The 13,572-nt window shown below is 38.3% G+C and overlaps 1 long non-coding RNA gene across 1 annotated transcript; it reads left to right on the top strand.

The window, feature by feature from the left end:
* Window positions 1-341: 341 nt before the first annotated feature.
* LOC118518578 (uncharacterized) lies at window positions 342-13,212 on the top strand. Its single transcript, XR_004908710.2, has 2 exons — window positions 342-477; window positions 12,713-13,212. It is a non-coding gene; the product is annotated as an uncharacterized LOC118518578 (long non-coding RNA).
* The last annotated feature ends 360 nt before the right edge of the window (window positions 13,213-13,572 follow it).

Genomic DNA, 13,572 nt, shown 5'->3' on the forward strand with positions numbered 1-13,572 from the left:
TAGAGTTTGAGGTGACAAACTAGTTGCTTCAATCAACTCTGTAAGAATAACATACTGTAAGAATAACTGTAAGAACAACCACATACCCAGTATTTCTGTTGTTCAACTAGTTGCTTTGTGACAGCTTCTAGGAATAGCATAAACTAAAACCTAAAAATACATATATACTATTTAGTGGTATGTATGCATGTTTATGTATTTTTGTGTGTGTGTTCATTCATTAATTTCTAGGTGAGGAGGAACTTTTTTAGTTTGAAAATGGCAGTCTGAATTTCATCAAGATTGGAGCTTAAAGGGGAATTATGAACTATTATTTGAAATATTCTTTTTTTCCTAGAGGACAACTTCTTATTCCAGAGGAAGTGGATAAAAAAATCCTGATAATAAATTATGTGGCAGCTGAAGTTTAGCAAGTTGTTCTTTTGTAATTCCTACCGCATGAGAATCCTGTTACCTGCTACCACTGACATCTACTGGGTAAGAGCTTTGCTTAAGTCTCCCAAAGAGAGGAAGAGAAATTGGGAAAATGAGGTTTGACGTATTGGCTTTAACTTATGATAATAATGGGTATTCAGAGTGGAAAAGAAAACTTGGAATTTCGAGAGGTGTAGGAGGGAAAGGGAAGGCATATGATACGGGCTACTTCGATATATTTCATTCCTTATTCATTGATGCTCTTCCCCCCCTTTCTTCTACAAAGAGTTATAAATAAGAGAAAAATAAAGAATTGACAACAAGGGCTTAGGTCTTTGGTCATAACCCATTGTGGGAGCATATGCTCCATATAATATTTATGAGGGATAATCTTTGTAATTGGTAGGAGAGTGGTCTTGGGTGCTGCTACATATTAGAAAGTGCATGTAATTATGGATCTATTTCCCTAAGCAATTATTATTTTATAGGTAAAGGTCGTGTCTGTAATCTAAGATCTTTAACCCTTTAATATGACACTGAAAGAAATCACAGTCTTCAGAGCCTTCTGCTCCCAAAGAGGCTGTCTTGAATCCTTCATTTAAATATGGTTCTCTTGTTGCACTGCCTTTTCCAGAAGACCTCTTGTTTATACTATTTGCTTAATTTCTCTCTCCTCCCATTAGTTATTAAGTTTCACAAGTATATATATAGCTATCTAGCCCCAACCCCTTCTTTGAGCTTCAGATTCCTGTATCCAACTGCCGAGTCAATTTTTCTACTTGAATATTTATTAATTGCCTCAAATTTATCATGGCCGAAACAATAATGCTTCCTCCTCAACAAACCTGCTTCTCACCCAAGATTCTCCATCGCCAGGTTTCTTGGCTGAAAACCGAGGAGCCATCTTTGACTCTGCTCTCTCCCTCACACACCATGGCCTGTCCCCCAGAAGTCCCTGTCACCTCTAACGCTCAAATATGTCCTAAATCTATCTGCTGCCCTCTCTCCCCATTACCATCCTAGTCCTATCAGTCTTATCTTTGCAATGGCCACCCAGCTTGCCTTCTTGACAACATGATACTTGAAAAAGATAAATCCAGTGGAATCATTGCAGTTAGAAAAAATTCCAAGCCCCTTACCTGGCCTGCCAAGACCCTATGTTACCTGACCGTTTTTGTCACTTTCTCCTTCATTTACTTCAGTGGGTCAGTCAGAATAGGCTCCTTCTAGATTCTCAGAAATACAGAGCCTTTGCAAGCATCTGCCTAGAACTCTTCCCTGCACCTAGTCTTATTTGCCCTGAAATCTCCAGAACCAGAAAGGGTGACTAAAATATGGTGGATACTCGACAAATCCTTGTTGGCAGAAGGAATGGCTATAGTTAGCATGACAGAGGTCACATATTGTAGTCAAGTGTCATCGAGACCAGGGCAAATCCAGATCACCCAGAAAACTCATCAAAATGGAGGGAGAAAATGTAGAAAACAAGGTCAGGTCTATTTATCCATAAGGAGGTTTTTATATATAAAATATTTTAACATATGATAGGAATACATTATATTCCGGAGCTCACATGATCACTAAGGAACTATATAACACTTTCCACAACTCTTTTATGACAATACTAAAATATTCCTAAAGATAAGAAGTAATGTTTAAGAGTACAGTCCAAGTATATTTGTGCCTTGATTTTTACATGAATAACCCATAATACCCAGTGTTTTATGTATTTGAATATGGGAATTTGTGAATTTGAATATGGGAAAATTGCAGAGGCATTGCGAATGAGAAAACTATCAAGCTGATTTTGTAACATATGCTGTGGTCAATGGGGAGTGCATACCAGACCACTTTCTAAATCAAGCCCCAGATCAAATGCATTTTTTAAATGAAATGAAACATATACAAAATACTAGTTTCACTATTGGACAAATACTATAATTAATCTTCCACCTTAAGCCATCTCTTCATCAGGAGCACAATTCTCTCCTCTTTCATAAAAGGCTGACAATTGACTTTGTCCATGGTTGAAGGCCAGTTACCAAGGAGCAAGCCTGTTTATTGTATCATTCAATTCATCTTTCTCTCTTGCCCATTTAAAGACACATAGAACAAACTTTTATAAAGAAACCTTTTAGCTTTTCTTCCCTCAGGATTGCTATTAATAAGTACACCAAAGCAAAGAAAATTTCAGTTATTTTAAAATATGCAGCTCATAGTAATGAATTAATTACCATACAATACTTAAAGCTTTGATTATTCGTACATGAGAGCTTCTATTCTTAATGATTGCTTATGAAATTAATCTTTCTGATTTCCATTATGATTCAAATTAACTTGATTAGTTGGTCTCATGATTCACATTTCTATCAACCTCTACTTTTAATTTCTGAAGCATGAAATGACATAAAATGTCTTTGGGGAAAAGAACTTAAAATTAAGATTTTTCTTTGATGTACTAAGTAAATGAGTTGAATTGGATGAATAGTAATTGAACTTTGTTTTCATTCACACACTGTCCTCTGGTGTTTAAATCTCTACATTGCATGTTAAAATGAAAACCCCAAATCAAATGCAAGAAGTTAGTTGCTTCATACATGCAAAATAATGAAGCTGGACCGCTTTCTTATACCATACACAAAAATAAATTAAAAATGGATTAAAGACCTAAATGTGATAAAGGAAATCGTCAAAATCCTAGAGGAGAGCACAGGCAGTAACCTCTATGACATAGGCCATAGCAACTTCTTACTAGATATGTCTCCTGATGTAGGGGAAACAAAAGCAAATATAAACTATTGGGACTTCATCAAAATAAAAACTGCTATACAGTGAAGGAAACAATCAACAAAATTCAAAGGCATCCTAGGGGATGGGAGGAGATATTTGCAAATGACATATCTGATAAAGGGTTAGTATCCAAAATATATAAAGAATTTACCAAACTCGACACCCAAAAAACAAATAATCTGGTTAAAAAATGGACAGAAGACATGAATAGACATTTTTCCAAAGAAGACATACAGATGGCCAACAGACACATGAAAAGATGCTCAACATCACTTATCATCAGGGAAATACAAATCAAAACTACAAACCACCTCACACCAGTCAGAATGGTTAAAATGAACAGCGTAGGAAAAACAGATGTTGGCGAGGATGCAGAGAAAGGGGAACCCTCTTGCACTGTTGGTGGGAATGCAAGCTGGTGCAGCCACTCTGGAAAACAGTATGGAGGTTCCTTAAATAGAACTACTCTACGATCCAGCAATTGCCCTACTAGGTATTTACCAAAAAGATACAAAAATACTGATTTGAAAGGATATATGCACCCTGATGTTTATAGCAGCATTATCAGTAATAGCCAAATTATGGAAAGAGCCCAAATGTCCATTGACTGATGAATTGATAAAGAAGATGTATATGTGTGTGTGTGTGTGTGTGCGTGTGTATACGTACATATACATAATGGACTGTTACTCAGCCATAAAAAAGAATGAAATCTTGCCATTTGTGAGGATGTGGATGGACCTAGAGAGTATTATGCTAAGCGAAATAAGTCAGTCAGAGAAAGACAAATACCATATGATTTCACTCATATGTGGGATTCAAGAAACAAAACAAATGAACATGGTTTGGGGTGGGGGGAGAGAGGCAAACCAAGAATCAGACTCTTAACTACAGAGAACAAACTGAGGGTTGCTGGAGGCGAGGTGGGTGGTGGCGGGGGAGAGGGGAGAATGGGTTAAATGGGTGATGGGTATTAAGGAGGGCAATTGTGATGAGCACTGGGTGTTGTATGTAAGTGATGAATCACTAAATTCTACACCTGAAACTAATATTACACTGTATGTAAACTAACTGGAATTTAAATAAAAATTTGGAAGAACAAAATTAAATTTGTTCAGTTGAAAAAGAAGTTGCTTTTTTTCCTTTTCCAGTCTTTTCTTTTTTAATTTAAATTCAATTAGCCAACCTAAAGTACATCACTTGTTTCAGATGTAGCATTCTTGAGTTGCAAAAGTACATTTATCTTTATGTTTGGTCTAATAATTATCAGCCTTACTGAGATTGTGGCTAAATGGATAAAAAGTTCAAATGGCATGATGAAAATTAAGTGCTTTCAAATAACACAGACTAATGGCTTATAGAGCACATATTTGTGTTGACAGGATACAGACTGTCTTTTTAAGAGTTCACATGGAGATTTCTTTTAAAGTAAAATCACTCAGTACTAAATAGTTCCTTCATTTCCCCTAGATTTTTTCCTTAAGACTCTAGTGTTTTCACCAGAGATTTTGACAAAGGAGAATTTAGTGATGATCTAGTGCAGGCATGAGGAGCAATTAGGCCCTCAATCAGGGCTTTGTGCTTATTTAGGAATTATGTAATCTTAACAAATATACCCCAATTGCTTTAATTGAACATTTCTTTTTTCCTAATCTTCTCTCCCTTGATTTGAACTGAAATCAGAGTTAAAACTTTTTAAATGCTCTCTCTTTGTTTAGGTTGAATTATCTTTTGGATTGGCTGGAGATTGGATTTGGGATTTAATTTTTTTTTATTGCTTTGAATTTATTTATTTTTGATCAGTCTTTTACTCATTTTCTTCTAAACAATGACTGTAATCATGATGCTTTTTCAAACATTGTGAATCTAATTCTACTTGTTTGGTAGAGTTGATTGAGGAAATTCAGTGAGGTCCATGACCAGGATATGGAAATGATAAATGTCAGCCTGAGGAAATTTATCATTTTATTACAATATGTTCACTAAGGGCAAGTCATTCTGAGTAATTAGCATGGTGCCATCATGGAAAATCTACTTTGGGGACTGATATGTTTTTTTGTAGGTAAATGTATTCCCCCGAATCCAGAACACTTCTCAGACATATTAATGGGAACATTCCCTCTTCGGGAGTGAGGGTGACCTCATAAATGTCTATTGACACTAAAAGTGTGACCCAGAACATCTTTTCATAAATTTCCCGCTGCAGGGTAGTGATGTACAACACCCTGCAAAACTCCATCTCCACGTGATCTCCAAAATATGGAATGTTTCCTCTTAGAGGGATTTATATCCTGGAGAATTAGGACAAGCAGTCGTGTGATGCTATTTCTTGAAGGAACATAAAGGATGTATACCCTGAGAAAGAAATGCGTCCTAGAGATCACCTGCTTAGATGTGTTACCAGCCTGCTGGTATATCCAGGATGTTCCATATCTGAAGGTTTATGAGGGCAGGCAGCATGCTTAGTTTTGCTCACTACTGAATCCCCTATATCTAGCAAAATGTCTGGTATGTAATCAGCATTCAGTAAATATTTGTTGGAGAAATGAATGAGTAAAAGTTTTGGCATGATAAAATCCAAAGCTTCCAAATGATTAATAATTTTAATGATAAATAAATTTTTGATAGATATTTTTAATATTCTACTGTTGATATCTATCACCCGTCATCTATCCATCCATCCATCATATATCTATATCTTATGCCTAGAAAAAGATTACCTAGAAATCTTCTTTGTGAAGAACTGACATCAGTCTTCTTTTTTTTTTTTTTTTTTAGATTTTTTATTTTCTGACAGAGAGAGACACAGTGAGAGAGGAAACACAAGCAGGGGGAGTGGGAGAGGGAGAAGCAGGCTCCCCGCTGAACAGGGAGCCTGACGCGGGGCTCGATCCCAGGACCCTGGGATCATGACCTGAGCTGAAGGCAGACGCTTAACGACTGAGCCACCCAGGTGCCCCATTAGTCTTCATTTTTATAAAGAAGGTGTTGAAGTCTTCAGCTAGAGACTCTTCAAAGATATTTAAGGAAAAGCTGGCCAACTGATTGGCATGACATGGTGAGGTCATTATAGTTTGGGGTCTGGCTATCAGCTTGACCGATTCGGAACCTGGATAATGTGGCTCAATCACTGATATTACTACTATTTCAAAAATTACCGCCACCACCACTATTACTACTAGCTAAAATAGAGGCTTGATCATGTGCCAGTTCAATGTATTAAGTACCTCATTTAAACCTCATAACAACTTCCTGAGGTCAAATATTATTGCTTCCATTTCTATCGATGAAGAACCTGAAGTTCAGAATGGCTGAGCAGTTGCTCTAAATTGCACAGCCATGCCCAAATAAGAACAAGAATAATAATTTTCTTAGAAAAAAGAATGAAACTTAGCTATTATAATAATGACATTAAAAAATGTTCCTGGTGCGTTAAGAGAAAAATTATGCCCCCTCAGGGTTACAAAAACTGTGGTTTACGTGGTCAGTCCTGTCTGTGCATCTGTGTAACTACAGACCCATTGTCTACTTTGTGAATGTGAAGCCCCAGTCCAGTATCTCTCTCCCCTTTCCCTGGGTCCCTCGATAGGCAGGGCATGCGATCTCTCTTTGGGATGGAGCAGGCCTGTCGAGATCTGAGTTTTCCTTTTCTGCTAGAAAGTCACTGGCTACTTCTCTGCATGATGATAACTTGGCGGTCCTTTCTTCTGAGCAGAGGGCATGCATGGTCTGTCCTCCGGCAACGTTGTGGAGAATAATGAGATTTGGATAATGTGGCTTGGCAGATACCGTGTGCGAGCCTCAGCTTGGAGTCCCCAGGAGGAATGTGGAGGGGCTCTCTCAGGGCCTGCCTTTGTTAAACCCTCTTTTCCCCAACCATGCAGAAGTAACCTGAGCACACTTCCCCCAGGCCTATTGCATTAGGATCTCCCCAGATTTGGGTCCAGTATCTTTGAAAGTTCCCTCAAGGATGCAGATCAACTAGATTGGGGAAAGACAAGCTAAAGTTCCTGAAATTCAGGCCTGAAAGAATTAAGTCAGGGGAGAAAGTGGTGATCTCCTTTGCATAAACACCTCAACCCCTGCCTTAGACACAGCCCGTGTCTTGACAAACACCTTCTTGGCTTTCTGTGATGACGGACAACCTGAGGCTTCAAATAATATTCATCGGGAACACCGCCATTAACACAAACATTGCTTCAGGAGGAAATCATAATGATAATAATAATAATAACAACAATCACTTAGCACTTATTATGTGCCTGGCATAGTCTAAGTGCTTGCGAGTATTATCTGAATGGATTTTATGTGTGTGTGTGTGTGTGTGTGTATTAGATAATTATAGTGGGATATAAAGAATAGATATAAGAATTGTTATTATGTGAGGTCAGGGCAGGAGTTTGGTTAAGGAGAGAAGTTTTGTGAGACAATAAATAATGAAGCAGAATATTGTTTACTTATTTGCTTTTTCCTTTACTACACACCCCTCCTCCCAACCCCAGACTTTGAGAGCTGAGAGCTGTGAAGGGAGGGGAGGGACTTCTGTCTTGTTCACTGTTCTGTATCATGTGTATATTTCAGCGCACGGCAAAAAGGAGACTCAAAATATTTGTCAAACATATGAATGAAAGGGGAGTAAAATGCTCACTTTCACTGATAACAAGTTTATTTTCTGTGAGAAAACCGTAAATGGGAAGCCAAATTATATTTAGAATCAGAGCAGAGAGAATGTTCTGGAACGTATTGTGGCTGGTGGCACCACACTAACATGGTGTCCATTGCCTTGACTAAGAAGATCCGTTACTGGAACACCACCTTCCCTGAACAGAGTGAGTTTTTGTTTTTGTTTTTGTTTTTTTAAATAGCAGGTTTATTGAGATATAATATTGAGATATAGTTTACATACCATAAAATTCACCCTTTTAAACTGTAAAATTCCACAGTTTTTAGTATCTTCACAAAGCTGTGCAGCCAACACCACATTCAATGTTAAGATAGTTTCACCATCCCCAGAAGAAGCCCCGCACCCACCAGTATTCACTCAGCCTCTGGCAACTAGTTATCTACTTTCTGTTACTATGGATGTGCTTATTTGGGACATTTCATACAAATGGAGTAATACAATATGTGGGTTTTCTTTTCTTTTTTTGGTCTGGCTTCTTTCACTCAGCATAATGTGTTCAAGGTTTATTCATGTTGTAGCACAAATTAGTCCTTGATTCCTTCTTATTGCTGTATAATATTCCATTGCAGGGTACAGTGCATTTTGTTCATACATTTTTCAGTGGACAGACGTTTGTGTCGTTTCTGCTTTTTCAACCATTGTGAATAATGTTGCTTAGAACATTTCTTGTATGAGTTTTGGTGAGGACGTGTATTTTCATTTCTCTGGAGTATCTACCTAGGATCGGGATTGCTGGCTAATATGGTGACCATGTTTTACTTTTTGAGGAACTACCAAACTGTTTTCCAAGATGCACCTTTTTTACAATCCCATCAGCAGTGTTTGAAGGTCCCAGTTTCTCTATATCCTCTCCAACACTTGCTATTCTCTTTTTCATTTTAGTCATCCTAGTGGGTGTGAAGTAGTAGTATCCCATTGTGGCTTTAATTTACATTTCCCTAATGATTAATGATGTTAAGCATCTTTTCATGTACTTTTTGGACATTTATATATCTTCTTTGGAGCAATATCTATTTAATCCTTTGTCCATTTTTCAGGTGGGTCAATTGGTTTTTTACTGTTGAGTTACAAGCGTTTTTTTTTTTTTTATGTATTCTGAATACAAGTCCCTTATCAGATATGTGATTTGCAAATATATTTTCCCACTTTGTGCATTATCTTTTCACTTTCTTGGTGGCATCCTCTGAAGCATAAAAGTTTTAAATTTTGATGATGTTCAATTTATCAAGTTTTTCTTTTGTTGCTTGTGCTTTTGGTGTCATATCTAAGAAACCACGGCCTGACCCAAGGTCATGACACTTCATGCTTATGTTTTCATCAAAGAATTTTATTCATTGTAGTTCATACATTTAGGTGAATTTTTATTTTAAGTGAACTTTTATAATATGGTGTGAAAAAATGGTTTAGCTAATGGAATTCTTTCTTTTTGAAACTTTAAGAAGATCATTCTTTTCAGCGTACATGGTCTTTCTTCAGATATTGAGTAGGCGGCGATATTTTTTTTACACCAAGCCCAAGTTATTCAGTGTCTGGGACCTGTTTTTCTGGTATATTGACTGGAAAGGTAGTCTGTCTTTTAAGGTGACTGTAGATTAATAATCATGTTCATCACGTGTTGGCTGTTTGAGAGAAAATATGGTCCTGGATTCTTTACAGTGGGGTGATAACAATGATTACCTACATGTTGATCGTATAGGACATATTGTTTTGAACTTTTGGTCATGGTAAAAGGACGTAATTTATTAAAATATATAACTTTGCCTGAACTAAACTGAAAGTGATGACCCAGAAAATAAGTATCTTAGTAGCCCTTTACATTTTAGGATCTTAGGAGGAAATGTTTTGTTAATATCAACTCAAGTTTGTGGCTGTTAGGGGTTTAACAGGACAACATTTACACTGGAACTTATGGAAATGTGACTGTTCTCTTAACTGGGTTACAAACTGACTCCTGAGGATAACTCATGGCGATATAATTAGCTGGTTAAGACTTGCGGTCTGGGCTTCCCAAGCCCCCTGGTGGTGAAGATGAGCCATGTGTTCCTGTTAATTGCTCCCTGGGTTACAGTCTAAAGAGCTGGAAGCTGACAGTTCACTGTAGACGATTTTCATTTGGCAACTGAGTTTTCCCTAGTCAACAAAGCATAAGGTCACTCATTCTCAGAAAATGGGAAAAGGGACATTTTTTAAATAAAATCTTTTTTGGGGAGGCTGGGTAAAGATCAGGGACCAAATTAGCATATTTTCTAATTACTGTACTTGACGGATTTGCGTACGCAGTGGCATGGGGGGTTTATCCATAGGTCTAAGAAATCAGTGAGAAGAATAGCATTTTTCTTCAAGTAGGACTAAAATAAGTTTCCTAAATTTCTGACAAGATTTCCATCATTATTATTTTGTGTTCCAATATCCGTATTTCTGTTTTCACTTAAAAAATCATGTTGTCTTCTCTTACATAAGTAGGTATAAATAGATATTTAAAACAGAAGTACACAACATGATACATGGTTCAGAAAATAGGAGCTCAAAAACACAGTTTTGATGGATAGTTGCTCCATCTGGTTAGAGACAACCAATTAATAATTAACTGAACTAAGGATCAAAGTGGGATTATATCTAAAAAATTCTCAATCCTCCTTTCAATTATTCACCTGATTAAAAAAAAAAAAGCTGGCTTATATATGGATTTGCCATAAAACTAATGAAGCTTGGGTCTGACAGTCTTTCATTTGCCAGAGCCCTATTGAGGTCCTTTACCAAATTCGTTTTTGTAATTTTATATTCTTTTCTTTAAAGAGAGTCTCCAAAATACTTAAGTTTCAGGTATCACAAATCTGAGTTCACCTTCGTCTGAGTTAGTTATGCTTTCTTTCTTTTTATAGGCTGTTTTTTAAAAGATTTTATTTATTTACCTAAGAGAGAGAGAGAGGAAGAGAGTGCAGGAGCAGGGGGAGAGGGAGAAGCAGGCTCCCCGATGAGCAGGGAGCCCAACTCGGGGCCCGACCCCAGGACCCTGGGACCATGACCTAAGCCAAAGGCAGACACCCAACCGACTGAGCCACCCAGGCACCCGTATAGGCGATTTTTTTTTTTATTGCAAAAACAAGTGGGTAGATGCAGATGATTTCTAAAATGAATTATTTCCTCAAGTTATAGGAAGAGATGTCAAAGGAGAAAACCCCGGAGTCTTGTGTCTTAAAAAATTCTCTCTATTTATCCGATAACTTTCATTTTTTGCATCAAACCCGCAGTGTATCACCGAGTAAGCAGCTGAGGTCTGAGAGGTGGCTGGGGAGTTTTGTTCTGTTCTTGACTTGGTAGGATTCATGGAGAAGCCAGTTCTACTTTGCTTGACGGTTCCACAGACCATGCTGTGCGGATGGTTCCGTCAGGGAGATCTGGATTTGGCTTATTCCAGTGCCATGTCGTGTCTGGGTTGTAGTTTCTATATGTGTGAAACAAGAATAAGTGGCTATCCTAATTCAGAGATTTCAAGTGAAGTTCAATAGAACGTATGCTGTTAGGAAGACAAGACGATTTGAAAACTAAGAGGCTTCTGCGTAAGCTCTGCGAGGGTCGGATTCTCTCTGTGTCCTTTATCTTCCAACCCCCAGACTTAGTGCAGAGCCTGGTATACAGTATGGCTCAATACGTATTTGTGGCAGGAATAATCAGTAGGCTTTGATATTTTGATCATTCTCATGCATTAGTTAAGGTACCACTAGCTATTTTAATCATCATCCCCACGGTCACAATGGTGCAACACAAAATAAGTCTATTTCTTGCTTACAGAAAGTCCAATGGTGAGAGGAAGGAGGATAAAGGGAGGAATCATTGAGGGGTCCAGGGCGTCAATATCTAGCTAGCTGAGGCGAAGATGAGAGCACAGAAGGTGTAATGCACCACATCTGGAAGTAAAGGGCACCCTTCTTATGGTCCATTGGGAAGAACTGGGTCACTTGGTTTCAACTTACTGCAGGGGGCGCTGGGAAATGTGGTCCTTGGCCAGATAGCTACTTCCCAGGAACATCTTTACACTGTGGAAGACAAAGGGTGGCGGGTCATGTCTGCTGCACCGCACACTGGATCTAATGGGAGAGAGAGAGAGAGAGAGAGAGAGGACAGGTGATCCCAGGCAGAAATGATTCGGCATTTGACAAGAGAGGAACAAGGACAAAAAGAGTATCCAGAACATCAGGTAGAGAGGATGAATGGAAGCACAATAAGGATACAAAGTAAAAATAGAAGCAATTAATGTGGGAAATGTCCTTTGATCCTGTTGTATAAAAACAAAGCAGCATGCTTTACAACCCCCCCCCCCCCACCCATATGTCTCTTGCCTACATTTTTCTCCTTGGACTAAACCTTCCATTCATTTTCCATGCTTCATTCTGCCAGAGAGACTATGAAAGCCTTTCAAAAGCAGTTTTCAGTCTTGACTTTGAGTAAGAATGCTGCACAATACTAAATCTTCAACATTCGACTTATTCCAGTTTCACCTTCATGATGTTACTCTGAAAAATGTTATGGCTATGAAAAAAAAACCCAGCACACCACATACTTCTTTTTTTTTTTTTTTAAACAGCTTGTCATCCATTAGCAATAGATTTTTTTTTTTAAAGTGTTACTCTGCCAGTGACCTGGAAGTCTCTGAAATAAAATGAATTTCTAAAGAAGGCGGTCCTCACACCAGAGTGAAAGTGGTAGTCTACCTCAGGAAAAAAAAAATTGTGCTGAAGTAGTTGCAAGTGAGTCAACCTCAGTGAGAAACAAATTGTTTGAACAATAGACTTAATTAACTTGTGTTTATGTCTTCCATCACAGCAGGTGTGAAATCCCAGGGCATCTGCTGATACACCTGAGCTGGACAGCATGGTTGCTTCTGGAAGAGCATGAAAAATGACTGGAGCAGTAAATAAGGCCATGATGGTCCGGGGAGCTCCCCCTCCCCAACCAAGCCTCTGCCCTCCCCCCGCCCCCCGCCGCCCCGTCCGGGAAGGCCCTGAAGAGAGGGGAAATATAGGGCTGAATCTCCTGTATTTCTTTCACTTTAAAAGAGCATTTGGCACTAATGGAAGTGCAGGCTGGGCTGACTTATGACGAGGACTCTCTCCATTAGAGGATGCAAGCCGCTTCCACATGAGAAAGGGGAGTGCCAAGAATGTGTGTATGGAAACCCACATCAAACTGATCCCCTCCTCACTTCTAATCTGGTTGAGAGAAATAAGTTTACACCATGAAGTACTTTTGGGGAAATGTTTCAAGAACTCCATGGTAGGTTTAGTTCTCCAGTAAACAGAATGAAACACTTCTGTCTTTGGAAATCCTGTTCTAAGGTGGGCTTGCCTTCATTAAGTGTTCTTTTGCTGAGACTTTTTAAGTCTTTATTGTAATGTGTATTAAATATGGCAATGAAATGCCTGGGGATGGATACTACAGAGCACAGACATAACTTCTTGTCTAGTTGTGTTTTCAAGCTTGGTTTCATTCACTAATGACTGGATTTTGAAATTCACTTGGGTTTCCTACACAAGAAAATCCAATCTACTTATTAATTTTACTGATGAAATCAACTGCATTCAGTGTCATGATGCACTCACTTAGTGGGGAAATAGATTCTCCCTAAATACTTATTTTCTGCCAGAAATCTTGCTACTAATTTATGATGTAGTTTTGGAGAGGAA

This window comes from Halichoerus grypus, chromosome 4, assembly GCF_964656455.1.
Source record: "Halichoerus grypus chromosome 4, mHalGry1.hap1.1, whole genome shotgun sequence".
In the NCBI taxonomy this organism is placed as follows: domain Eukaryota; kingdom Metazoa; phylum Chordata; class Mammalia; order Carnivora; family Phocidae; genus Halichoerus; species Halichoerus grypus.